The 25728-nt window shown below is 45.8% G+C and overlaps 1 protein-coding gene across 2 annotated transcripts in view; it reads left to right on the top strand.

Moving 5' to 3' along the window:
- The first annotated feature begins 2790 nt into the window (after window positions 1–2790).
- The window catches only part of SPDL1 (spindle apparatus coiled-coil protein 1), a 61124-nt gene continuing 38186 nt past the window's right edge, over window positions 2791–25728 (top strand). The window contains exon 1 of one of the 2 annotated variants that reach the window (XM_063447451.1): window positions 2791–2878. The gene's annotated coding sequence lies outside the window, so the exon portion shown is untranslated. Of the gene's footprint in view, window positions 2879–14064; window positions 14160–25728 lie in introns of those variants that run through there. The other variant, XM_063447450.1, reaches the window with a different exon arrangement.

Here is a 25728-nt window from a genome sequence, read left to right on the forward strand (position 1 = left end):
AGGCATACCTATAGAAATAATAGGTGACCACCTTGGTTTTTTTTTAATTCTTTATTTGTCAGATCATGCACAAACTGGGTACAAAAGTGAGCACATTGCTCATGTTAACATATTCATAGGGAAACATATTCAATCGGTTTTGCTTAGTCTCTGAGAAGGTCTAGTAAATATGCCGAGTCAGCCATGCACATTTTACAAATCGGTTACATATATACAGAGGGGCGGCCACACAGGGATGCCAAGATGGTCACATGTTCATTGTAAGCTGTCTATTTACATTCAATAGGGTGGTTACATAAAGCCTTCACAGTGGTTATATACAGGTATCATTATGTTTATGTACCAGAGCCACAGCCTCCATGCGCGGACATCCAGGCGGCCACACAGAGACATCAAAGATGGCCCTGCACAGCCGCCAAGACGGCCACACACAGCCGGCCACTCGTTCCCACCCCGACACTCGCCAGGGGCACCCCACATGATATACACATTCAGTTCTTCAGGTTGCTGTTGGTGGTGCTTTCGCCAGTAACTGGCCATTGTATCTCAACGTTGCGTATTAGTGTCGTACCCTATTCGTAGTTTGTACTTTTAGTACTAATGCCGCGATCGAGAGTGCTTAGGTTGAGGCATGAGTTTTCCTTTATTTTAGTAGAGGTGAAATGCAGTATGAGGTAGTGAAAGATAAGGAGAGAGAATGAAAGAGAGGTGGGGGGTGGGGAGAAGCTTAAGGGGGGAGCGGGACGGACTTACACTTTGCCGTTGGAGCCTGAGCTATCTGTCTGTAAATGCGTGTAATGTTCTTGCATGTGTGTGCGAGTCGGTGTTATGTCATCTAATGGTCGGTGTAGTCTTCCCAGGGTTCCCATGTTTTGAGAAAGGAGGGGTACGTGTCTCTGAGTTGAGCTGTGAGTTTGTCCATAATATGTGCTTCTTTTATGTTGCTAGTAACTCTGTCCATTGGGGTGACCACCTTCTTTGTTGTACACCAACCCCAATCCAAATGGAAGCATTTGACTCTATCTTCTCTTATGTACCTGCCACAGAAATAATAATTGCATCTATGAATTTATTATTCTCCAATTCTATACATATGTCGCACGTGTGCCTTGCAATCCAAAAGGACGGACATCACAATTCCTTCCCCTATGGTCAAGTTAGGTCACTCATGTTTGGGCTTGTTTCGAAGATGGCGCATGTCACATTCCAAATATAACAAAAATGAGGCTTAATTCTGTGGGTAAGTATTAATTTTTCTCTTGGATATGATACTGGAACACAAGGGTCTTCATGAAACCAATACCATTACCATATCAAAGGATTGAACTACCAACTGAGAGTTTCAGGCCATATGGTCAAAGTCAGTTAGTTTACATTGAAACTAGACATACAGGTGGCTCAAGTTTAAAATGTCTCACCTTGCAGGGCATTTGATAGATCAAAAGGGAAATCCTTTTCACACCTTGCAAAAGCCCCTTTTGATCAAAAGAGCAATTTCTCTATGCCATTTGCCCTCTACCCAGGGGTCAAATTATTGATGCACTACACAAGTTATATTAAATAGCAATATTCTATAGTGCAACAATGAATTATGTACCCTTGCCGTGACAACCAGGTGTATATATTTAATTTTTTGTTATACAAGATAGTATTCATGATGCATTATCCTTGCTCACTGACTGATTAAAGGAACACTATAGTCACCTAAATTACTTTAGCTAAATAAAGCAGTTTTAGTGTATAGATCATTCCCCTGCAATTTCACTGCTCAATTCACTGTCATTTAGGAGTTAAATCACTTTGTTTCTGTTTATGCAGCCCTAGCCACACCTACCCTGGCTATGATTGACGGAGCCTGCATGAAAAAAAAAACTGGTTTCACTTTCAAACAGATGTAATTTACCTTAAATAATTGTATCTCAATCTCTAAATTGAACTTTAATCACATACAGGAGGCCCTTGCAGGGTCTAGCAAGCTATTAACATAGCAGGGGATAAGAAAATCTTAATTAAACAGAACTTGCAATAAAGAAGGCCTAAATAGGGCTCTCTTTGCAGGAAGTGTTTATGGAAGGCTGTGCAAGTCACATGCAGGGAGGTGTGACTAGGGTTCATAAACAAAGGGATTTAACTCCTAAATGGCAGAGTATTGAGCACTGAGGCTGCAGGGGCATGTTCTATACACCAAAACTGCTTCATTAAGCTAAAGTTGTTCAGGTGACTATAGTGTCCCTTTAACTATAGGTGATTTTGTATTTTTTTCTGTTGCACCAGCTTTAATATGCAGGAAGATTTGCATCCCTTCTGAAAGAGCGCTTGTGGTACTTTACATTATATATCTTTTGCAACATTTGTATTATTCGGTTATTTGTATCCTTTTATGGGCCCTGTTCTTTCTTTGCGAGAGGAATATTCTTTATTTCTTTTAATTATTAGTACTCTCTTTACACATCCCTTAACCAGTTTGATATGTGAGTGCACGTGCCAGAACACGCCGTTTGGTATGTTTCTCCATTTCACCAGTCTTGTGACTGTAATTTCACCTTTGAATTAATTAAATGAGAAAAAATAAATGATTCTACCAATTCATCCTATGCATCTGATTCTGCATTGTATATATTTATATACATACACTTTATTGTAATGTTATTATACAAATAAACATGTATAAAAAACATGTTTCTGTGATATCTTGTGTTTTCAAAAATAAGCAGTTTGCTACTCCCTTTTGTCTGTTTGCTAGTTGGAGCTTGAAGGCAATACTTTTATTCACCACTGTGCCCTGACTGTATGTAGTTTGCCTATTTAAGATGCAGAAGTTTTGTCCATCTGGTCAGTTGCCATAGTGAATAGGCAGTGTGAGAGTTATCCATTGTTGGTAAGTGAAAAGTGCTTTGTTTTTTGCATCTTTTAACAAAATATTATTCTTTAAGCATGTAAGGGTTAAGGGTGTAAATGATATTTCTGTATTAAAAATTAACCATGTTACACTGTCTAGTATAACAAAAGGGTTCAAGGTAATACATTGCTGCTCATGTAGTGTACATTGTTTAACTAATTTGCAGATGAAGAAATATGTGTTAATTAGCTAAATAATTGACAATATGCAAGCAAGGATATATTATATTACATTAGTATTATTTACTAAATATAGTATAACTTGTGAAGTTAATTTTTATTCAACTCTCAATTTATTAATATTGCATTTATCCATGTATTTGCCTGACTTTATTAATGTGAACTGAATTTATATGGATGTTTCACAATTAGCGTGTAATAGACTGGCGTAAATATATTTCATGTTAATTATTCAGGAAATAAGTTTACCTATTTATTCATGGTGCAAAAAGCACAGAAAACCATATCTAATTTATTTAATGTTATGATCTTGCTGTATATATGATTTAATCATAGGTACACTAACTTTTGCTGCAATTAAAGAACACACACTTTAATCTATACATCGAGCTAGCCAAATGTGCAAGTAAATATATTGAATGTTAAATATCTCTGAATTATAGTGTGGTCCCTTCTTTACGGTGCTATTCAGTATGGGCTATACTAACCTATGTTGATGCTACAAATATATGCTGAGAATTGACTGACAGGTAAAAACAGGAGAATCTTCCTCCAGGTAGTCCTCTAGCTCTCGCAGTCTTGCAGAATCTTACATAGGGAGTCCTTACTCTCATGCATATACATGAGTATACCAGTGAGCTGATTCCTTGCAGTTTCATCTGCCTGAACATGTGGAGTGGAACAGATGATGAAGGCACTTTAAAGCTGTTTACAAAATTGTTAATTTGCAGACTAAGATGCATTTAAGTCATGCTTGATTCATCAGTCAGATGCTAGACTGGGTTGTAGTGGAAAAAGTCTTTACTGGAGTGAGAGTGTGTTGTGCTTGCTGACACAATCTTTTGCAATATTCTAGCAACCACTCCAGATCTGTATCTGAATGGCTGTTCCGGGATATTACTGCAAAGAAATGTGACGCCAGCAAACATAACAGATAATGTTTAAGTGCATCAGAGAACGAACATATGCTTGAATAGTATCATACAAAGTTAGCTTGTTTCTAGCGTGTAAAGTTGAAGGCATTTCAGGCAATCCACACCAGAATCATTCTGTTCCGGTCCAGTTAAAGGAGGGTGTAGCACGTTTAAAGCATTCTCAGACGTGAATAAATATGTAAAACAAGAGGAAGGGTATGGCAAAATATAGTGTCGAATGAAAGAAAGAAAGAAGAAAATGCCGTGAGAGCTTAGGGCAGCTCTACTTTGATGCGCGCCTAAGCATCAAAGTAGATCCACCTGAGGATATCTGGTGTGTTCTTTTAAACAAGTAGTAAGTGCTCCAAGTGATGTTTGAAATAAGCAGATAATAAAATTTAGTGCAGTATTTTATGAAGTAGAGGTAAAATTTAAAGAAAGAAATACACTCACAGCATATAGAGTCTTGCATATAGGGTAAAGTGGTATAAATCCCCACTTAAGGATCTTATTTGCTGGTAGAGACAATTGTGGGTATAAGTAAAAACAAGAATAAATATAGTGCTCACTGATGTAGATTATAGTGCTAAAACCACCATCTAGCCCCCCCCCCCAACCCCATTGCCTCCCTAAATATAGTAAAATCTTAATTGTATTCAAGTATGTGGCAGCTGCCTATGCCCCTGATATGACTTACAGCTTACAGCTGACATCATTCTGTGAGCCAATCACAATGCTTCCCCATAGGAGACTTTCATGGAGGCAGATCAGCATCAGCATTAATTGAATCAATGCATCTCTATGAAAAAAGTTCAGTGTCTGCATGCAGAGGGTGGGGACACTGAATGGCAGTACTGCATCACTGCTCCAGGAAGCACCTCTAGCAGCCTTCTGAAGAGTGGCCAGTGGAGTCATCACTAGGCTGTAATGTAAACACTGCCTTTTCAAGGCTCAGATGTTATATCCCGTATTTCCCCCACCAAACGGAGGTGTATGCAGGCTCAAAGGGAACAATCAGGAACAGTCCAGGGTTAAAGTAAAAAAAAAAAAACACACAAGTACAAAAACTTGTCTAGAATCGTTAATATGTCCTACTAACAAGGGAGAAAATTGCCTTTTTACCTTTCCTGGCCATTAAGGTGATACGTTAAGCTAAGCTCAATGAAGAAACCTACCATTGTATTTGAATGCTGAGTGGCACCAGTAGCACCAGCAAAAAAGCTAAACTATAACCATCCCTCCTCCCCCTCCGCCCTGCAAAATAAATACTTCATAAAGATAAAATCTTTATGAAATACTCATACTGACTGTGTTGGAATTTCATTGAAATTCCAACCCAGTCAAAAGACATAAGTAAGGACTACTTTGTCTTAGTATAATTCCTATTCTTGACACTTCTAGACACTGGGCGAAGCAACCGTCGTCTAAAAGTGTCAGTCTCCCAGCTATCACTAGTAACGGCTGCATCTATGATCCTTTGATCCTCCATAGACCACAATATTGTACTCTCACTTATGTGCAAGAGTACAGCAATGACATCGGCTCCTGGCTCTGAAGAGAAACAGCTGGAAGAAGATGCAAGTGCCCACGAAGAACAGGTTAAGTAAAGGAAGGACAAATATCACATTTTCCTGCCACTCCTCCCCCCTCCAAACCACTGGACCAGCAACGGCGATCTTACCATCGGTGGTATTTGCAAATTATGCCAAATTCCTACACAGTGCCGAAAGGAACACTCCAAGCACCATTACAACTATAACAGGTGGCACCATCTCATGATAAATAGTCAAGCAGTTTAATAACTTACTGAGTTTCTGCTGGGCACCAACCAACGTCTATTCTACAGATGGAACTCTGCCACTCAGCTAAGTCCAGGTGTGCAGGGCCATGCTAAGACTAAATGAGAGTATTCAGCTGACGCACTCAGTCAATGAACCAGCCCTGAACTGTAGGACTGTAGAACAGAAACTTCCCCCATCAGGGCAGGCAGTGATGAGCATTTGGCACAACCAGGGCCGGATTTTCCTATAGGCTAACTAGGCTTCAGCCTAGGGCCTCAAGATCAAGAGGGGCCTACATTCAAATTGTTAGCAAAATTAAAATTACACTATTCTAAAAACAGTGAACACTAAAACACTGAACCGAAAATAAGGAAAATTCTATGCATATGATATGATCAGTGGCGTAATAAGGGGGGGCAGGGGGGAGCGGTCCGCCCCGGGTGCTACTTACTAGGGGGGTGCCCGGGGCAGACTGCAATGCCCCTCCTGGTGGTCCGGTGGCCCTCATTTCCGGTCTGCAGCTCCGCAGAGCTGCAGACCATGGATCTCGCGTGCACTGCCCAATCAGAGCGTTGCCGCGGGTTACCACGGCAACGCTCTGATTGGGTCTCGCGAGATCCGTGGTCTGCAGCTCTGCGGAGCTGCAGACCGGAAATGAGGGCCACCGGACCACCAGGGACCCCACTGGACCACCAGGCAGCCCCCACTGGACCACCAGGGATTTAAGGTAATTTTTTTAGTCACCCCCCCCTCTCCTCATCACCCCCCTCCCTCTCATAATCACCCCCCCTCTCATCATCACCCCCTCCCTCTCACAATCACCCCCCCTCCCTCTTACAATCACCCCCCTCTCACAATCACCCCCCTCTCCTCATCACCCCTCCCTCTTACAATCACCCCCTCCTCATCACCCCCCTCCCTCTCACAATCACCCCCCCTCACAATCACCCCCCTCTCCTCATCACCCCCCTCCCTCTCACAATCACCCCCCTCTCCTCATCACACCCTCCCTCTCACAATCACCCCCCTCTCTTCACCCCCTCCCTCTCACAATCACCCCCCCTCTCCTCACCCCCTCCCTCTCACAATCACCCCCCCTCTCCTCACCCCCTCCCTCTCACAATCACCCCCCCTCTCCTCATCTCAACTTTTTTTTAAGTTATAATCCGTGCCACATTTTTGATAAAGGTTAGTACCAATCACAACATGTTTCATTTAACATATTGATATATATCACAGTAATGATGTATTTTATTGTCTCTCATGTAATTTACAAACTTAAAAATGGGAGGTGAAAGGGCCTCATAAGTGGAATAGCCTAGGGCCTCTCTTCATCTAAATCCGGCCCTGGGCACAACCCAAGTAAGACATTTCTAAAATATTTGACTACATGATTATATTTTTCCACCCCACCCCTTCCACCCAAATGTATTTTTTATTTGTGTCTCAATAAGCATCTCCCCCAACCTCCTTTTGTTAGAAAATATACATGCACATACATAGACATTCCCATATACAAACACACATTCCTATACTCATACACAAACACACACTTAATTTTTTTTTTATTATTTTTTTTTGGCGGGGGGTTGGGTTCACAGAAAAATCCTTCCAACTTCCATTTTCTTCTCTGAAGTGCTCATTCTTGCTATGTGTCTATACTTATGCCAGGGTTGGGGTGACAACACATTCTGGCTTCAGCATCAGTACAGAGCACACTGGAAAATCAGTACAGAGAGATCCTAGCAGACAGCGCCGGTGCAAGGATTTTTGCCGCCCTAGGCAAAATAAAGATTTGCCGCCCGCCCCCCCCCCCTCTCACCCACCCCCCTCCTCTCCCACTCACCCCCCATTGACATCGCAATGCCCCATCCATACGATCTGCCATATGAACTAACGCCAGTGATGCACACAGTGTGTGTTTACATTAAAAAGACTGCAGGGACAAACTATAGACACTAGAACCACTTTATTAAGCTGCGGTTGTAAGTAGGCAATACTAGATTGCCTACTTACAATCAGATGAGGATGGTGATGGGCTCTGGCTGCAGTCTGGCTCCACTGGTTCTGGTGTAGAACAGGATCTCTGGAGGCTGTTTGTAACTGTGGTCCCAAAATTTAATGTTCTGGGAGAACGGCAAGCAGCTCCATTTTTTGGGGCCCCTTACAAAGCTCAAGGTCTGGGCCCCAGGGCCTGACGGTGAGTATGCCCATAAGGCCCACCCATAAGTCCACCTACATGTTCCACCCATGAGTTCGCTCACAGGGAGTGGAGTGTGTAGGGGATGTGTTATGTGTTACTGTAGAGAATCTAATGTGTGTGCTTATGGAATGTAGTATATAGGGATACCAGTTTGTGTAGGTGATGCAGTGTGTTTGTGTGTAGTGGAAGCATTGTGTTTTTGTGTAAGGGATAAAAAGCAGCATGTGTTTGTGTATAAGGGATGTATTGTGTGTTTCTTGTTGTGTGTAAGGGATGCATTGTGTGAATCTGTGTTTGTATGCATAAGGGATGCAAAGTGTGTTTCTGTGTGTGTAAGGGATGCAGTGTGTGTGTCTGTAAGGGGTTCGTTGAGTGTGTGTAAGAGATGTATTGTGTTTCTGTGTCTGTGTAAGAGAAGCAGTGTGTGTTTGCATGTGTGTGTAAGGGGTACATTGTGTGTTTCTGTGTATATGTACAAAGGATGCATTGTCTTTATGTGTAAGAGTTGCATTGTGTGTGTGTGTGTGTGTGTGTGTATGTGTAATGGATGCATTGTGTGTTTCTCTGTGTGTAAGGGAAGCATGTTGTGTTTCTGTGTGTATAGGGATGCATTGTGTGTGTTTGCGTGTGTGTGTGTGTGTGCGTAGTGTGAAAGAGCTCCCTGTCCTGCCCCCTGTCCTATAGAGCTCTCCCTTCCATCCCTTAGAGATCTCCCCTGCATCCCTTAGTGTCTGAGTGTGCACTTCCTGTCAGTCCGGCCGGGTCGCGGACCGGAGAGGAGCTCGGCCACGCTACAGGGAGGTGAGGTGAGGCAGTGCGGCAGCCGTCTGAGCGCTCTCTATAGAGCGCTCAGGCAGCTGAGGCATTTAAAGGGCCGGCGATGGGGGCATAGGGCGCCCACTCCTATATGGCGCCTTATAGGAAGCGCCGGCCCTGCTAGCAGACCCCTTGGCACCCTCTCCGCTGGTACTAAGAGGACTGCAGCAGAGTAGACATCCTCCATGCGGAACCCCACCAGCAATTTACTGGTAGGCAGTTGCCTTCTCTGGGAGTAGGATGCTCTGAACACTTCCCTGGCACCTGTCAACCCCCCATGAACATTTGTGTATTCATGAAATCTTACTTGAGCCCTGGGCCGGACTGGGAAACAAATTTCAAATTTGACCCGGGCATTTTTTTAATCACAGTGGCCCAGTGGGAAGTGGTGCTCGGGGAGTGGAGGTTGTTGTGTCAATACAAATGATGAACACACTCCTAAAGTGAGCAAGTTAAATGATCTTCCAGGGAAGCCCATGCGCAAAACCCTGCATGAGAAAAGGGATCTGTATGCAGTGCTAGAGGATTTAATGTACTGCGTTTACTTATGACTTATCTCTGGTGTCTACATAAGTGGGATACCAGAGGACAAAAGTGCCAGGAAAAAGTATTGTGCATGTGTTTGAAAGCTTCTTGTGGGATTGTATGTATGTACAGCGAGCTGTTTTTAGTGTTGTGTTCTGTGTAAATAGGTCAGTTTCAGTTTGTTGTATTTGTGGTGTAATATTTGTGGCTAGGGGCTGTAGTGTGTGTGTTCGTGTGTAAAACTAAGGTTGTAGAAAGTGTGTGCGTGTAGGTGCTGTTGTGTGTGCATAGTTCACATAGTGTGTATAGGGGCTGTAGACTGCATGTTTAGGGAACGTAGTGTTGGTTTTTGCATACAGGGGTTCTAGATTGTGCAAACGGTAACTAGACCATTTACATGGGGTGAAGATTGTTTATAAGGGGATGGAGTGTGTATAAGGCATGCAGTGTTTGGAGGGATGCAGTATGTATATAAGGGGTGCTGTGTGTGTGTGAGGGCTGCAGTGCGTGTGAGGGGTGCAGTGTGGGTGAGAGATGCAGTGGTTGTGTAAGGGGCGCAGTGTGGGCCTATATATCGTGTGTGCGGGTGGTTGTGGGTTAGGGTTTGGAACAAATCTGACTTTTTGTTATTTAAAGGGAATCTCCAGTGCCAGGAAAACAATCCCTCTCCCTCCCACCCCCCCAATCCTCGGTTACTGAAGGGGTGAAAACCCCTTCAGTCACTTACCTGAGGCAGCGGCGATGTCCCTTGCCGCTGTCTCCTCCTCCGCGTGGCTCCTCTTCATTGCGTCGGCCGGTGGGCGAGACTGATCCCGCCCACCGGCCGAGGAGACCTAATGCGCATGCGCAGCAATGCCGTGCATGCGCATTACGTCTCCCCATAGCAAAGCATTGAAAAATAATTTCAATGCTTTCCTATCGGGAAATGCGCAATGCTGGAGGTCCTCACACAGCGTGAGGAAGTCCAGCGACGCTCTAGCACAGACAACCTGTGCTATGAAGGAGGAAGTGACCTCTAGTGGCTGTCTACTAGACAGCCACTAGAGGAGGAGTTAACCCTGCAAGGTAATTATTGCAGTTTATAAAAAACTGCAATAATTACACTTGCAGGGTTAAGAGTAGTGGGAGTTGGCACCCAGACCACTCCAATGGCAGGGCCGGATTAAGAGCCCAGTGGGCCTGGTGCTGACAATTATGATGGGCCTATTTACAGAATCTTATCGACCAAAAACACTAAAATGGTCATACCTCCCGAGCGTCATGTATCTGATGGAGATGGTGTTGGAGGGAAACTCATAGGATGCAGCTATAAGAAAACACATACTCTATGCTAATCTCTCTCTAATTTATGCTTTCATCTTTCAAGTAAATCCATACCCCCTAACAGCAGTGTCCAGTGAAGCAGGAAGTCAATGGGCGGGGTAAAAGGGTGGGCCACTGGTGCGAATCACATCACCAGACCTGCCAAAAGGGGAGAACATGCCCAAAAAGGGGGCATGTCTGTCCAAAGAATTTGAAGGACAGCCTGGCATGAATGCATGTCAGGCTGCCCGCCAATCCTGCAGGCTGGCCAACTAAGGGCATACTATGCAGGCAGCATTCTGAGCTTGACATAAATGCGTCTAATGATGCGCTCACTCCATGCTTTCTAAGGACTGTCCCCTAGCACTCGCTGGTCCACTTGTCTCCTTATCTTCTTACTAGCAGGCAGAAGTTCCTGGTATACAGTCTGAGACAGAGAAAAGGTGTATGTAGTGAGTGTAGAAAGGAGGGGACATACCACAGTGTTAGAGAGACCAACAGCATTACCTAAACTAATTTTATTTTCAGCCAGTCCACACAGGTTTTGTTCCCATACATCCCTATTAAGCTTCCAAACTTTAAGGGACACTATTATTGTATTTGTTCTGGTAAGTAGAATCATTCCATTCAGGCCTTTTGCAGTAAACACTGTCTTTTCAGAGAAAATAACTCCACTGGCCACTCTTTAGATGGCTGCTCGAGGTGCTTCCTGGGGCAGTACTGCCTAGTGAGCACAATCAGTCAGAAATACATGATTGTGTTCCTAACCCTGTAGTGCTCCTTTAAGCAAGAGTATGTGAAGAGTAGTTAGGGTTGCCACCTTTCTTGGGAAAAAATACCAGCCTTAATCATTTGTATAATCACAAGGAGTGACATCAGAGAAAATTCTGTAAAATCACCAACAAACTACTCACAGTTTGATTCTGCTGTATAGATGGATTGCTCCCAATGTCTCCCTGTCTCCCAGTGTCTCAGTCTCGCAAGTCACCCAGTGCCTCAGTGTCCCTATGTATCACAGTGTCAGTGTCCCCATGTCGCCCAGTCCCCTAGTCTCCCAGTGTCTCAGTGTCCCCATTTCTCCCAGCGTCCCAATGTCTCAGTGTGTCCCCATGTCACTAGGATACTGGGGACACAGTGAGACCCGGGGACAATGAGAGACATGGGGACACTGAGAGACCCGGGAACACACAGACATGGGGACACTGGGAGACATGGGGACACTGAGACATTTAGGGAAACTGGGAGAAATGGGGACACTGAGACACTAGGGACACAGACACTGAGACATGGGGACACTGAAACATTTGGGGACACTAAGACACTAGGGACACAGAGACATGGGAACACAGACACTGGGAGACTAGGGGACACTGGCTGGGAGACAGACACTTGGGTACACTGGGAGACATGGGGACAGTTGTGGACATAGACATGGGGACACTGGGACATACAGGGGCACTGGGGACACTAGGCACACTGAGAGACATGGGACACAGACACTGGGAGACTTGGGGACACTGAGACACTAGGGACACTGGCTGGGCGACATGGGGACACTGGGAGAAATGGGGACATACTGTCTCCGTGTCCCAATGTCTCAGTGTCTCCCAATGTCCCTATGTCTCACAGCGTCCCCATGTGTCTCAGCATCCCCATGTGTCCCAGTGTCCCCTAGTGTCTGTGTCCCCATGTTTTCCAGTGTCCCCAAGTGTCTGTGTTCCCAGGTCTCCCAGTGTCTGTGTCCCCATATGTCCTAGTGTCTCAGTGTCCCCTAGTGTATGTGTCCCCTAGTGTCTGAGTGTCCCCATATGCCCCTTAGTGTCCCCTAGTGTCTCAGTGTCCCCATGTGTCCCCTATTGTCTCAGTGTCCCCATGTGTCCCTACTATTTTTCCCCCATCCCTCACTTACTGTAGAGCTGTTGTCTGGACTCTGTGCTGTGTTGCTGCTCCCTCATGGATCGGTGAGTAGTAGAGAGAGGCAGGGATATGCTGTAACTTCCTATACCTGCCTCTCTCCACACACAGTGACCCCTACTGGCCGGTGCTGGTATTGCAGAGTAATCTCCATTTATTCTGAGAAAAATACCTGCATTTATATTGCTGGTATTAATGCAATACCGGCACGGCCAGGCAGCCTCAAATACCGGCTGTTCCAGTAAAATACCAGTCAGGTGGCAAACCTAAGAGTAGTGTGTAAAAAAAAAAAAAAAAAAATGTTTTTTTTTTTTTTTTTTTTAAATGGGCCTATTCCATGGGCCTGGGCCTGGAGCTGCAGCTCCATCAGCCCCTATGTTAATCCGGCCCTGTCCAATGGGCAGAAGTGGTCTGGGTGCCTGGAGTGTCCCTTTAAAAAACAAAACCAAAAAAAACTTCATGTCCCCTCTGCAGTGTGTAGAGGAGTGGAGTATGTATGATGGGTGCAGTGTGTGTATAAGTGTATACAATGTGTGTAATGACTGCATTATGTGAGAGATGCAGTGTGTGTAGGGGTACTGTGTGTGAGGGATGCAGTGGGTCATTGTGCAGTGTGGGCCTTTATATTGTGTGTTTGTGTATGTGTGGTGGGGGGTTTGGAAGCAAATATAAAGTTTATTTTATTTGTATTATTCTTGCCTTTTTCATGGGTGGGGGCGAGTTACTCTAGCCTGCAATTCCTCTGGCTGCAGGGAGAGTTTAGCCATTTCGTGAGTTGCCATGGTAACCCGGGGCTACGCTCCAAATTGCCCAGCTTTTGGGAGGAACATTCAAACTTTCAGCTCCTCTACTTAGCAGTAGCGAAGGGCTTGTGGCTGGTGGAGGAGATCTTTGAAGGCACAAACAAAGGCTAGTGGTTGGATAGTGCCAGCCCTGTATGGGCTGACAGGGGAGACCCTCTGATCTCCCTTGTCACCTCGGCCCATAGGCATTTGCCGATTGCCAGTCTGGTCCTGCTTGAGCAGAAGCATTATGCTGGTACTGCATGTTTGCATGGGAGAACTCAGATTCCCATAAATGTTCTGCCATGCTAGGAGAAAGTTTGATTGTAATATATATATATATATATATATAAATAATGATAAGTGGAGCGCAAATTGCAGGAAAACCTGCTAATATAACCCTTGTGAAACAAAGAAAGAAAATAATGTATATTTAGAATACGGCCTGGCCATTGGGTCAGTATAATGAATAGATGGGACAGGTAGGTCATTGAGCCGATAACACTATGGCAGCTAACTGACAGGAATTTTTGTGTAACCTAGCGATGCCAGGCCAGAGCCGCTCGCAGAGCATTGTGTGAAGCCTTCTCACAGCAGCAGGAAAGCTAATTATTATGTTTACGAAAAGCTTAGCCCTCCCATCTGCCAGAGCATCAGGAACGCAGACTACGCATGCGCGTACACTGACCACGCCCACCCGGGGAACTGTCCATCCAGAGGAGGCAGAGGCTGGCGCTGACTGTGATCCCGCGATATGTCATTGCCTGAGGTCCGATTCAAACTGCAGAGCTAAGGGCGCCAGCTGAGACTGACTGACTGAGGGAGCGGTGACTGTGCGGCTCAGGTAATGGCTGACAGTACACACTGGGTATCACTGACGGCATACGGCATGTCATCGGGCTGTGAGAAGCTAGTCAGTGTGGGGGAGCAGGCAATCTTCAGATATCGAGGACTACATCTCCTTTAATGCTCGGACAGCCATAATGCTAGCAAAGCATCATGGGAGATGTAGTCCACGATATCTGGAGCGCTGACGGTTTTCAACCCCTTGTCTAAAAGGGACACTAAAGCGAATGTGCTCATAGGAGTGCTGCCTGGCAAGAGCATTTACCAAACTGTCATTTAGACAGACTCACAATGTAGACACAAGGCTACTCGGCTATAGCCACAGCCTGATTGTTTTATAGTATAGTTTCCAGGGCACATTTCAGTGAATTCATTATTTTACTTTTAATGCCTGCTGGATTCATTCGTTAAGAGTAAGATTAGAGTGATTTATTTTTGTGGGCACAGTTTTAATAAATAGAAATCTCGTTGATTATAAAAAAAAAGGTGTCAGAGGGGATTTAAAAATAAATAAATAAATATATACATATATGTACTTCAACGTGTCAATTTTTAGTGAATACAAAATCACGAAGAATGAGAAATCCGATCACTGCAGGAATGTAACGTGTAGTGTGTATGTTTAATGGAACATTACAATGTTTTGAGATGTATTAAGGTTGTTCTGTAATCTTGGAATTATCACAAATTGATGAGGGAATTTAAAATTTTAGAATGAATAGTCAACAGGATTATTCACTAAAGTGAGCTTTCAAAGTAAACTTTAATTTAGGACAAAATAGCCAAACTGGATAAGACCGTTAGCCTTCCAGTTTGTCCTGGACTAAAATGTTGAATTCCATTTTTAGTGAATAACCTTCTTGGTTGTAAAAATAGTGATGTTGTAGAATTTATGAAATTAATTGGTGTGGGTTTTTTTTTTTTAATCTGTTCCATTTTTTATAAATAATGCAAATTTGGGGGCGTGGCTTGGACGCCGCGGAAGATGGCGGAGTAAACCGGGAGCTCCCCGCAGGCTCAACAGTAATCCTTGCCACACCAGCACGCCAAACCGCTAACATGGGTAAAACCCACAGAACTTCACAGGCTAATCAGCCCTCCAGGACCCCCAAAGGGGTACAGAACTCCGCCATGCGCCAATTTCTCGTGCCGCCAGACGAACAGGCCTCAAACGACTCGGAGGCATCCGGCCTTTTTGACCCGCCCACACCGCACGATGACCAACATGGCCGGAGTACCCACACCCTGACCACCCCAGCAAGCACAGCCGGGCTGGGTCGAGTTAATTTGGAACCTACCGACAAAGCAGACTTAAAGGAGGCAAACACTGCCCTCCATAAATCCCTCTGAGGAAATACGCACCCTTAGAGAAGACATCCAGGGCACCCAGCAAAAAGTAGCCCAACTGGAAGCTGACTGCAAGCACATGGCATCGGCGCAGACCGCAAACACTAACGGTGTGGACGAAGAGCTGAGTCCATAAACTCTGGAAGGTGGCAGAGGAGACGGAGGTGGACGTGCCGATATCCGTAATACCCTGGGGCCGGAGAGACCCGGAAAACCGGGACATGTCCTCATACACCAAACACACCCTGAACGTCTGGCGTAGGGCCTCGGTGGTGTATGGTTTAGCACCCTACACCACTGACGCACAACATCGTCTTCACGCCAGGCCTGACCCAAAGGCATTCCAGGGCATCCTCCCAACCCAGATCCCAAGACTACACCACATACTCACCAACGGCAAATGCAAATCACTGACGGAACCACACCTACCTTCCTACACAGATTTAAACACATGCAACTCGCCACCTTCGTGCACACCCCTACCACAGGGAACCGCACTCACCAGAGACCGCACAACATTTGAAACACTATGCAACAGCCCAGATCCACTGCCACATGGGATCTCCTTCCTATATACAATGCTGCAGACAGAGACCCTAACTGACAAACCCCTCTTTATGGGAAAATGGGAAACAGCACTGAATAGGACGTTCACTGACGCGGAGTGGGAGCAAATATGCTACCTCACCCACCACTGCTCGGTATACAGTAGGACCCAAGAGACCGCTTTTAAGATCCTGACAAACTGGTATCGCACTCCACACCTCCTTCACAACATCGACCCAGAGCAAACTAACCTCTGCTGAAGGTGGGGACTGCGATGCACATCTGGTGGGACTGCGGGGTAATCAGACCATACTGGGAGGGAATACACGAAATAATGTTAATGTTTTCGGACGCACCGCCCCCCCCTGGAACCGGCAGCAATGCTTCTCCACCACACGACAGTACCTAACTATAAGAAATCCATGACAGTTTGAATTTAGCCAAACAGGTACTCCCCCAATATTGGAAGCAAAAAACAACACCCCCGCTCGGGGCATCGTTCACCCAAATGGAAGAACTCAGGGCAATAGAAGACTTAACCATGACGGCCACGCCCACGACTTACGCGGAGACCTGGACGCAGTGGCTACTCTAGACCGCTAAAGACGCTTTTGCACTGAGGATCAAGAGCGACAACATCACAGAAGACCTCTGAAGGGGTGAAAACCCGTTCAGTGACTTACCTGGGGCAGCGGCGATGTCCCTCGCCGCTGTCTCCGCCTCCGCGACGCTCCTCCTTGTGATTACGTCGGCCGGTGGGCGAGACTAATCTCGCCCACCGGCCGAGGAGACCTAATGAGCATGCGCGGAAATGCCGCGCATGCGCATTACGTCTCCCCATAGGAAAGCATTGAAAAATAATTTCAATGCTTTCCTATGGGGTTTTGAGCGACGCTGGAGGTCCTCACACAGCGTGAGGACGTCCAGCGACGCTCTAGCACAGACAACCTGTGCTATGAAGGAGGAAGTGACCTCTAGTGGCTGTCTACTAGACAGCCACTAGAGGTGGAGTTAACCCTGCAATGTAATTATTGCAGTTTATGAAAAACTGCAATAATTACAGTTGCAGGGTTAAGGGTAGTGGGAGTTGGCACCCAGACCACTCCAATGAGCAGAAGTGGTCTGGGTGCCTGGAGTGTCCCTTTAAATTGGGTCTACATGGAGGCGCTGACGCTCCACATAGAGATGCTAATTGGACGCACAGTTTTTGCCACACATGAACGATAGCCTCCCAATGCTTTCCTATGGGAAAGCATTGGATTGGCTGAGATCATCCAGTTTGGTCTCAGCCAAAGTGAAGAACACACTCATACGGCTTCAAAATCAGCAAGATAACGTCATTTGTTTTTTACGGCTGTGCAACAGCATACATTCACAATTTCAGTCCTATTACCAAACTTGTTGTCAAGGTAGTCTGACTGAAACATTGGTTATATTCAAATAGGCGTCTCCTTAAAATACATTCACACTTTGAAGCCCTGTGAGTTTGAGGACGTCAAGTGGCGAGCAACTTTTTTTATACTGTACTTTTCTAAATAATCCCTAAGTTTCTATGAAAACTGAAGTGTTTGAATTTTTGTGGCCCACATAAACTTAAAGGACCATGAGGTGGTCTGGGTGCCAGGTCCCTCTAGGATTAACCCTTTTTTTTACAAGCATAGCAGTTTCAGAGAAACTGCTATGTTTATACTGAGGGTTAGTCCAGCCTCCAAAACCTCTAGTGGCTGTCTCATTGACAGCCGCTAGAGGCGCTTGCGTGATTCTCACTGTGAAAATCACAGTGAGAGCACGCAAGCGTCCATAGGAAAGCATTGTAAATGCTTTCCTATGCGACTGGCTGAATGCGAGCGCGTCTCCTGCCGCGCATGCGCATTCAGCCGATGACGTCGCAAGGAAGAAGGAGAGGAGGAGTAGAGCTCCCCGCCCGGCGCTGGAGAAAGAGGTAAGTTTAACCCCTTCCTCCCCCCAGAGCCTGGCGGGAGTGGATCCCTGAGGGTGGGGGCAACCTCAGGGCACTCTAGTGCCAGGAAAACGAGTATGTTTTCCTGGCACTAGAGTGGTCCTTTAAACTTTGTTTATTTAGCCTGTTAGCCTTTGAGTTTGACTTGCTTTAAAGCATGTAAAATAGTCTCTGTATGCATTGTAAAGAATGTAGGATCAATTAGCCTAATCTAATCCAGCATCACAAATTGTTCTGAAAATAATTGAATGCCAATATTATCATGATACAGTAATAACTCACTTTAGGGCGCTTAGCTAGGTGTTTATAGCCTGATGATGCAACAGTGTCACAATATAATTTATTCTGCTGCTTACATTTTCTACATTTTGCATGTATAAATTTTTAGTTGGAAGTTTACATTTGTTACACTCAGTTTGTGGATTTTGTTTTAAATACCAGTAAAAATGGTATTGAAATGTTTTAATTAATAATCGATTTTAATATGGAAATAATTATTAGTTTCAGCCATAATTTACAACTTTTCAATCTACTTCAGAGGTTTATCCCAATGCTCAGGCTTTGTGTGTGATACTGGCTTTAAAGGGATACTAGAAGTGCCAGGAATACAAAGCTGAATTCTTGGCACTATAGTTCCTTCGCACCTCTTGAACCTCCCCCCACCGTTAGTGAATAAAGGGATAAAACCTCTTTATTTAATTATCTTACCCGAGCGCCGGTGTCACTGAGAGCTGGGTCGGGGCTCTGCCTCCTCCGATATCCCGCGGCGATCGGGCGCTTTAGGCCTATCTATTTGAAAGCATGGAAAAAAATTATGCTAGATGCCGAGCGTGAGGCCGTCCAGTGTCGGTTACCTGACCAAAGGTCTGTTAGGATCCAGGAAGCACCTCCACTGGCTGTCTTGGAGACTGCACTGGAGACAGACTTAGTTCTGCAATGTGAACTTTGCAGTTTCTCTGGAACTGCAATTTATTAGCATTGCAGCACTAAGTACACTAGGGACACTGCACCCAGACCACTTCAATGAGCTGAAGTGATCTTGGTGCCTCTAGTGTCCCTTTTTAATGACTACTCTAACAAATATCTAATATGCAACAAATGTCACAAAATATGAGTTCAGACAGTATTGCAAAAAATATTATTGGCTAAGCTGTGTTTTTCAATATAGTCCTCCTAAATAAAGACCACTACTTGACACCATATACATTTGATTTTCAAACTCCCCCCGAAAAATATATTATTTTTATAAACCACTCGGAATAGATTTACCTCTATATTATAACTTCTAGTCTCCCGCCTGAATCATCCCATAAGAAGTGATCTGCTCTCAAACCATCCAAAATTGTGGTACAGTAACTACCTTGCAAACATATACTGCCTACTGTAGCTACACCATATAAACACAAACCTAACTGATTCCCGGACGGGATGCTTACAATCGATTCCCAGTTGGTAACTGTTAAGTTTGCTTTCACGTAGCAGCATTGATTATAGTAGCTATGCATGTGCATCCCATCCACCAGTGCTTTTCTATGAGAAGAACTGGACAAGCTATGCTGACGTTTTCAGAGGCAGAATGGGCAGCTGCAGCAGATGAGTCTAGACGCTGGATATGAGATTTAAAGGAACACTATAGGGTCAGGAACACAAACATGTATGCATTACCATATAGTGTTATAATCACCATCAAGGCTCACTTGCCCCCTAAATTTAGTAAAACCATACATTTATTGCAATCTGCTGCTTCTGGCTCTGCCCCTGATCTGCCTGCTTGGCTAACATCATCAGAAGTGTTGATCTGAGCCAATCACAATGCTTTTCCATAGGAAAGCAATGGATTTGCTGGGCATGTCAAGGAGCCAGATGAGGGGCAGAGCCAGATCAAAACAGCTCTGGCCAATCAGCATCTCTTCGTACAGATGCATTGAATCAATGCATCACTATTAGAAAAGTTCTGTCTCCCTGTGCAGCACTGCCCCAGGAAGCACCTCTAGTAGCCATATGAGGTGTGGCCAGTGAAGGTATCCCTAGGTTGTAATGTAAACGCTGCATTTTCTCTGAAAAGACAGTGTTTACTGCAAAAAGCCTAAAGAGAATGGTTATACTCACCAGAACAAATACAATATGCTGTTGTTGCTCTGGTGACTATAGTGTCCCTTTTAACTTTAAATTTTTATCTGCAAAGAAGGTGGACAGTGAGCACAGGGATAGAAGGGCACCTGATGTCCCCATGAAAGTTTTCTTTTAAATACTTGCGTTGTCTTAATGATAATCCTTTTGTAATCCTGTCTTGACGTGTACTTTGAGCTTGTTTGAGCAGAAGCCTTCTAATTTCTACTTAGCATCACTGTTTTGTTTTTCAGTTACTAGATTTTATCATCCATCCTTTAAATATCGCTATGGAATATTGACCCCATAAAAATATAATAATGTTATAGCTAGTATTTTACCCTTTTGGGCCACTTAATCTGTCCCACCCACCACCTTCCTTATTTGTAAACAGTCTGCTTGCTATGAGACAGCTGAAAAGAACTGAGCAGTAGGGGCAATTGTCATCCGAATGGCTTCATCATGGTGCAGTGTAACGATCAGTGAAAAAAGGTGGTGTGGATGAGTGGTCTCAAAATAAAAGCATTTGTTAAAAGTGTTTTTTTATACAAACCAGTGAATGTGGTATATATTGCTGTAGCCGATCTAATTCCAAATGTGCCTATAGCCTTTGATTATACAATTTCTTGAAGGGTTAATGAGCTTTCCCCAGTAAAATAGGAATAACGAATCCGTCGCTATCTAGAGTCCCTGGACTCCCTGCAGCAATATATCCTAATAATAAGTACAAAACTTAAAGGACCAGTAAAGTTACTCTGGCCATTTTATCTTGATGAAATGTCCTGTCATTTTAACCCCTTGCTTTAAAACATTGACATTTTGCAGAGACGGGAATGTTAACCTTTGAATGATTAAACGTGCTGCTTCTACTGAAACAGAGTACATAAGATCTAATATTGTATTGAAATTAGTTTTTTTTTAATTTCCTTACACTGCTTTAAAGTTAATTTACCGGTAGTTCCTTTTTTCAAAATAGCTTTGTGCATGAATTTTTAGGCAACATAGGCTTGTTAGATGTTGCACATGAGACTATAGCTACCATATTGCAGAACAGATGGCAATTTAAACAAGATCTTACATTTTGAAAAGATTATGTCTTAATCTTCCTTAAAGTCAATAACAATCTGTGACCTTTTATAAGATTCAAAACTCTAAGCAGGTCATTGATTGTCCTACTTCTACACTAGGCTTTTTTTGTTTTGTTTAAAGTGCAACTACGATGTTTTACCACAAATTACTTATTAAAACATGCATATATGCTGTTTTAAAAATTAGTATTTTTATTTAAAAAAAAAAAAAAAAAATATATATATATATATATATATTTTATTTCGTAATTGTAAGGCTAAAATTAATTTAAAAACCAAAACAAAAATGTGTGGTATTCGTACTACTGGTGGTCTATCTACATATCTCAGGGCTTCAAATTTCAAGCCCTACACTACTGGCAGTCTTATGATGGGGTAAATTTAAGATTATGCTAGCTTTAGTGTACTAATAATCTTAATTTTAATAAGGACAGGAGGCGAGTATTTTGCATTTAACTCTCTTTACTAAACTCCACAGCAGTAAAGAAAAAACGTAAAGTAACAAGTAAATCACTGAGCAGCACAGTATATAAGGGTCATACAGTCTGCATAACTTCCTCTTTCTTGAAGCGACATCCAAGTCCAGATAGATGCTCGAACGTCCAGAAACTCAACGAAACTGTAACAGTGGTCTCTGGCGAGCGGAACTTGAGTAGACTCCTGATAACGAGGTAGGAGATAAGACCAAAACGAAGTCGTCAACCCATCTTACGGAGTCGTGAGGATAATCAACCAGCGATCAGTGGAGGTCCTGGAGAGGGTTACACTGAAAGGAGAGTATAAAATCGGTTAGGTACTGAACCGGAACTGTTCACACCTGTGTGTTGTAACGGAATGGAGTAAGTCAAATTAACAAAGACTGATAGAGAATTGATTATGGAGTAAAAATGGTGTGAGATGTAAGCATGTTGCATGACTAGAGTGTCTGTCTAGATGGCCGTACGGGCATGGATGTGGAGAGAAACCGAATGTGTCCCGTAGGTAAGTAATCACTAAATAAATCCCAATATCCGTCGCCTTCAGATCCACTCCCCCGAAGAGTCAGGGTAGGGAACAGAAGGGAGGGAAAATACTCGCCTCCTGTCCTTATTAAAATTAAGATTATTAGTACACTAAAGCTAGCATAATCTTAAATTTTATAACATGACAGGAGGCTTCCTATTTTGCAATTTTAACGCTGAAGAAGAGACATCCCAGCAGAAGGGGGAGTGCGAAAATAAAATGTACGGAAGGTGGATTCCCGAGACCAGTCCGCTGTCCGGAGAATATCCGAAAGGGACGCCCCTGCCATGAAGGCTGATGATGCCGCCGCACCGCGGACGGAGTGGGCGCCGAAAACGGGGTCTATACCTGCAAGGGAAAGGATCCAGCGGATCCATCGGGCCAGAGTGGTGACCGAGACCGGTGCATGAGGGCGTACGTAGGAGACTAGGAGTTGACCCGACGTAGAGGGGCGGAGTGAGGAGGTGACCGAAACATACCTGCGGAGGGTGGACACGACGCAGAGCTGCGGGTCGTCGGGGAAGAAGGGGTAAAAAACCGAAGTCGATCCCGACTTAGTGCGACGAGAAACGCGGAAAGTGACCCCTTCAGGGGCCACCTCAAAGGCGTCAACATCGAAGGCCCGAACATCGGAAACCCGTCGAAAGGACACTAGGCAAAGGAGAAAAGCGAATTTAGCGGATAGTTGGCGAAGGGAGAGGCGGTCATTGGAAGCCAATCCCTGAGAAAACGAAGGACTAGACCCACATCCCATAGGTGGGGGTATTTGGGGGCCGGGGGGCGGCGGAGCCGCATACCGCGGAGCAGGCGGCAGACCAGAGGGTCTTTGCCGACCGGGAGATCCCCGACGGGGGTGTGAGCCGCCGAAATCGCGGAACGAACGACGTTGACCGATCGGTAGGAGCGGCCAGCTACGAACAAGGAGGAGAGAAAATTAAGAATCATGGGAATAGGTGCTGTAAATGGATCGGAGTCCCGTTCCATGCACCAAGTAGACCAGGAGGCCCAAGCTGAAAGGTAGCATCTTCTAGTTCCCGGGGCCCATGAGTCCCACAAGAGGTCCCTAGCTGCCTGCGATAGTCCGCTGACTCGCCAGGAACCCCGGAAAGAGACCAAGCCACCAGGGGTAGCCGGTCTTCCAGTAGGAGAGGGTGGAGATACCCTTTGGGATCCGTGAGAAGGTCCGGGAAGGATGGTAGGAGAAGAGGGTCCCTGTAGGAGGAGGCCAGGAGGTCCGGGAACCATGGTTGGCTCTGCCACAAGGGTGTTATGATAACTAGTTTGATCCGTTGCGTCCGCATCTGGTGTAGCGTTCTCGCAATCATGGAGAATGGGGGAAAGGCGTAGGCTCCTGTCGTCGGCCATTGTTGGAGAAAGGCGTCCGTCGCCTTGCTCTCCGGGTCCGGGAGCCAGCTGAAGAATTCCGGAGTCTGGTGATTGTTGCGAGAAGCGAACAGATCCAGGTGAAATGGACCCCTCCGGGCTGCCAGGGCCCTGAAAATTCTCGTGTTTAGCTTCCAGTCGCTGACGTCTCTCCAGTGGCGAGAGAACCAGTCGGCAGTGAGATTGATCTCTCCCGGTAAGTATTCCGCTTGTAGAGTGATGTTGCGAGGAAGGCAGTAGTCGAAGATGTCCCTCGTGATATCCGACAGCAGGCGAGAGCGAGCGCCTCCCAGGCGGTTGATGTACTGGACTGCGGACACGTTGTCCATGCGTAGGAGTATGCAGCAGTTGGTGCTTTCTCGGGCTAAGCTGCGGATCGCGAATGAGCCTGCCAAGAGCTCGAGGCAGTTGATGTGCATGGAGAGCTCGTGCGCTGTCCATGTTCCTCCCGTGGAGACGGTTCCGTTGGTGGCACCCCAACCCCACAGACTGGCGTCTGATTCCAATACGAAGTCTGGGGTGTCTCCGAATATGGCCCTGCCGTTCCAGGCCTGCATGCTGTCCAGCCACCATGAGAGTTCCTCGCGAACTTCCGTCGTCACCGGGACGGGTTGGTCGTAAGTAGGCCTGTGGCGTAGGTACTTGGTCTTGAGACGTTGCATGGCCCTGTAGTGGAGGGGACCCGGAAATATGGCCTGGATGGAGGCGGATAGGAGACCCACAATCCTGGCCAGGTTGCGTAGTGGAATGGAGTCGAGTCGGAGAACCCTGCGAATCTCCTTGCGAATGGCTGCAATCTTTGAGGCTGGTAGTCTCAGAGTGCAAGTCGTCGAGTCGATCTCGAAGCCGAGGAATTGTATAGTTTGGGCAGGGGTCAGCTCCGACTTCTGTTGGTTTACCACGAAACCCAACGATTCCAGGAGGGACACTGACAGGCGAGTGTGTTGGCGGAGCCTGTGTTCGTCGGAGCAAAAGAGGAGAAGGTCGTCTAAGTAGATGATGCACCTCACGCCCCTGGATCTTAGGTGGGCCACCACTGGCTTCAGGAGTTTGGTGAAGCACCATGGGGCTGAGCTGAGTCCGAAAGGGAGGCAAGTGAACTGCCAAGGACGTCCGTGCCAGAGGAAACGTAGGAGTGCTCGACAGTCCGGGTGTACCGGGACTGACAGGTAGGCGTCTTTTAGATCGAGCCTGGTGAACCAGTCGTGACTTCGAAGGAGGTCTCGTAGGAGGTGGATGCCTTCCATCTTGAAGTGGCGGTAGACCACATATGCGTTGAGGGCGCGTAGATTGATGACGGGGCGGTATTCTCCTGACTTCTTCCGAACCAGGAAGATGTTGCTGAAGAAGCCGCCCCTGTCGTGGGCCGGTTGGATAGCCCCTTTGTCTCGGAGCTCGCGTAGCTCCGCGTTGACCAGGTTGTGGTCGGAGGCTGACATGTGGATGGGGCGAGGGGGCTGAACCTGAAAGGGAGTCCCCGCTAGGTCTATGACATAACCCTGTACAGTCTGTAGAATCCATGTGTCTGAGCAAAGGGCGGCCCAATTCTGGAAAGAAAGGGAAATACGGCCCGCAGTGCGGGTACAAGGTAACAGTGGAGGAATATGGGTTCTTACCTGCGGCAAAGCGGGAACGTCCACGTCCGCGGGGTCCGCGACCTCTATCTGAGCCTCTCGAGAAGGGTTGTTGTCGGTAGTCCCTTGTCGGGTAAAATGGTGTTGGCTGGGTGCGGGGGCCTGAAGGCCAAAATCGGCTGGCGGCACGGCCCCGTTGCCGGCCAGCCCTTCCAAAAACCCCTCTGGTGGGGTTGCTTCGGAAAACTTTGCGCATGGATGACTGCGCCTTATTGAGGGAGGTGAACACGTTCACGTGTTTATTGAGTTCCTTGAGGAACGGTTCACCGAAAAGTTTTCCTTGTGCCTGGGGCCCAATCTCCTTAGTGCCAAGGTCTGCCAGTTTGCCGTTAATACGGTACAACGCTGCTTTCCGCCTCTCCGAAGAGAGCGTAACATTGGTGTTTCCGATGAAACAAAAACACCGTTGTGCCCATTCACGAACATCATGTGCCCATTCCCTGATGTCCTCGGAGGAGAAGGAGTCGGCTTTGGCGTAGGCGTCATCCGCCAGATACA

The sequence above is a fragment of the Pelobates fuscus genome, chromosome 3, assembly GCF_036172605.1.
Source record: "Pelobates fuscus isolate aPelFus1 chromosome 3, aPelFus1.pri, whole genome shotgun sequence".
NCBI lineage: Eukaryota > Metazoa > Chordata > Amphibia > Anura > Pelobatidae > Pelobates > Pelobates fuscus.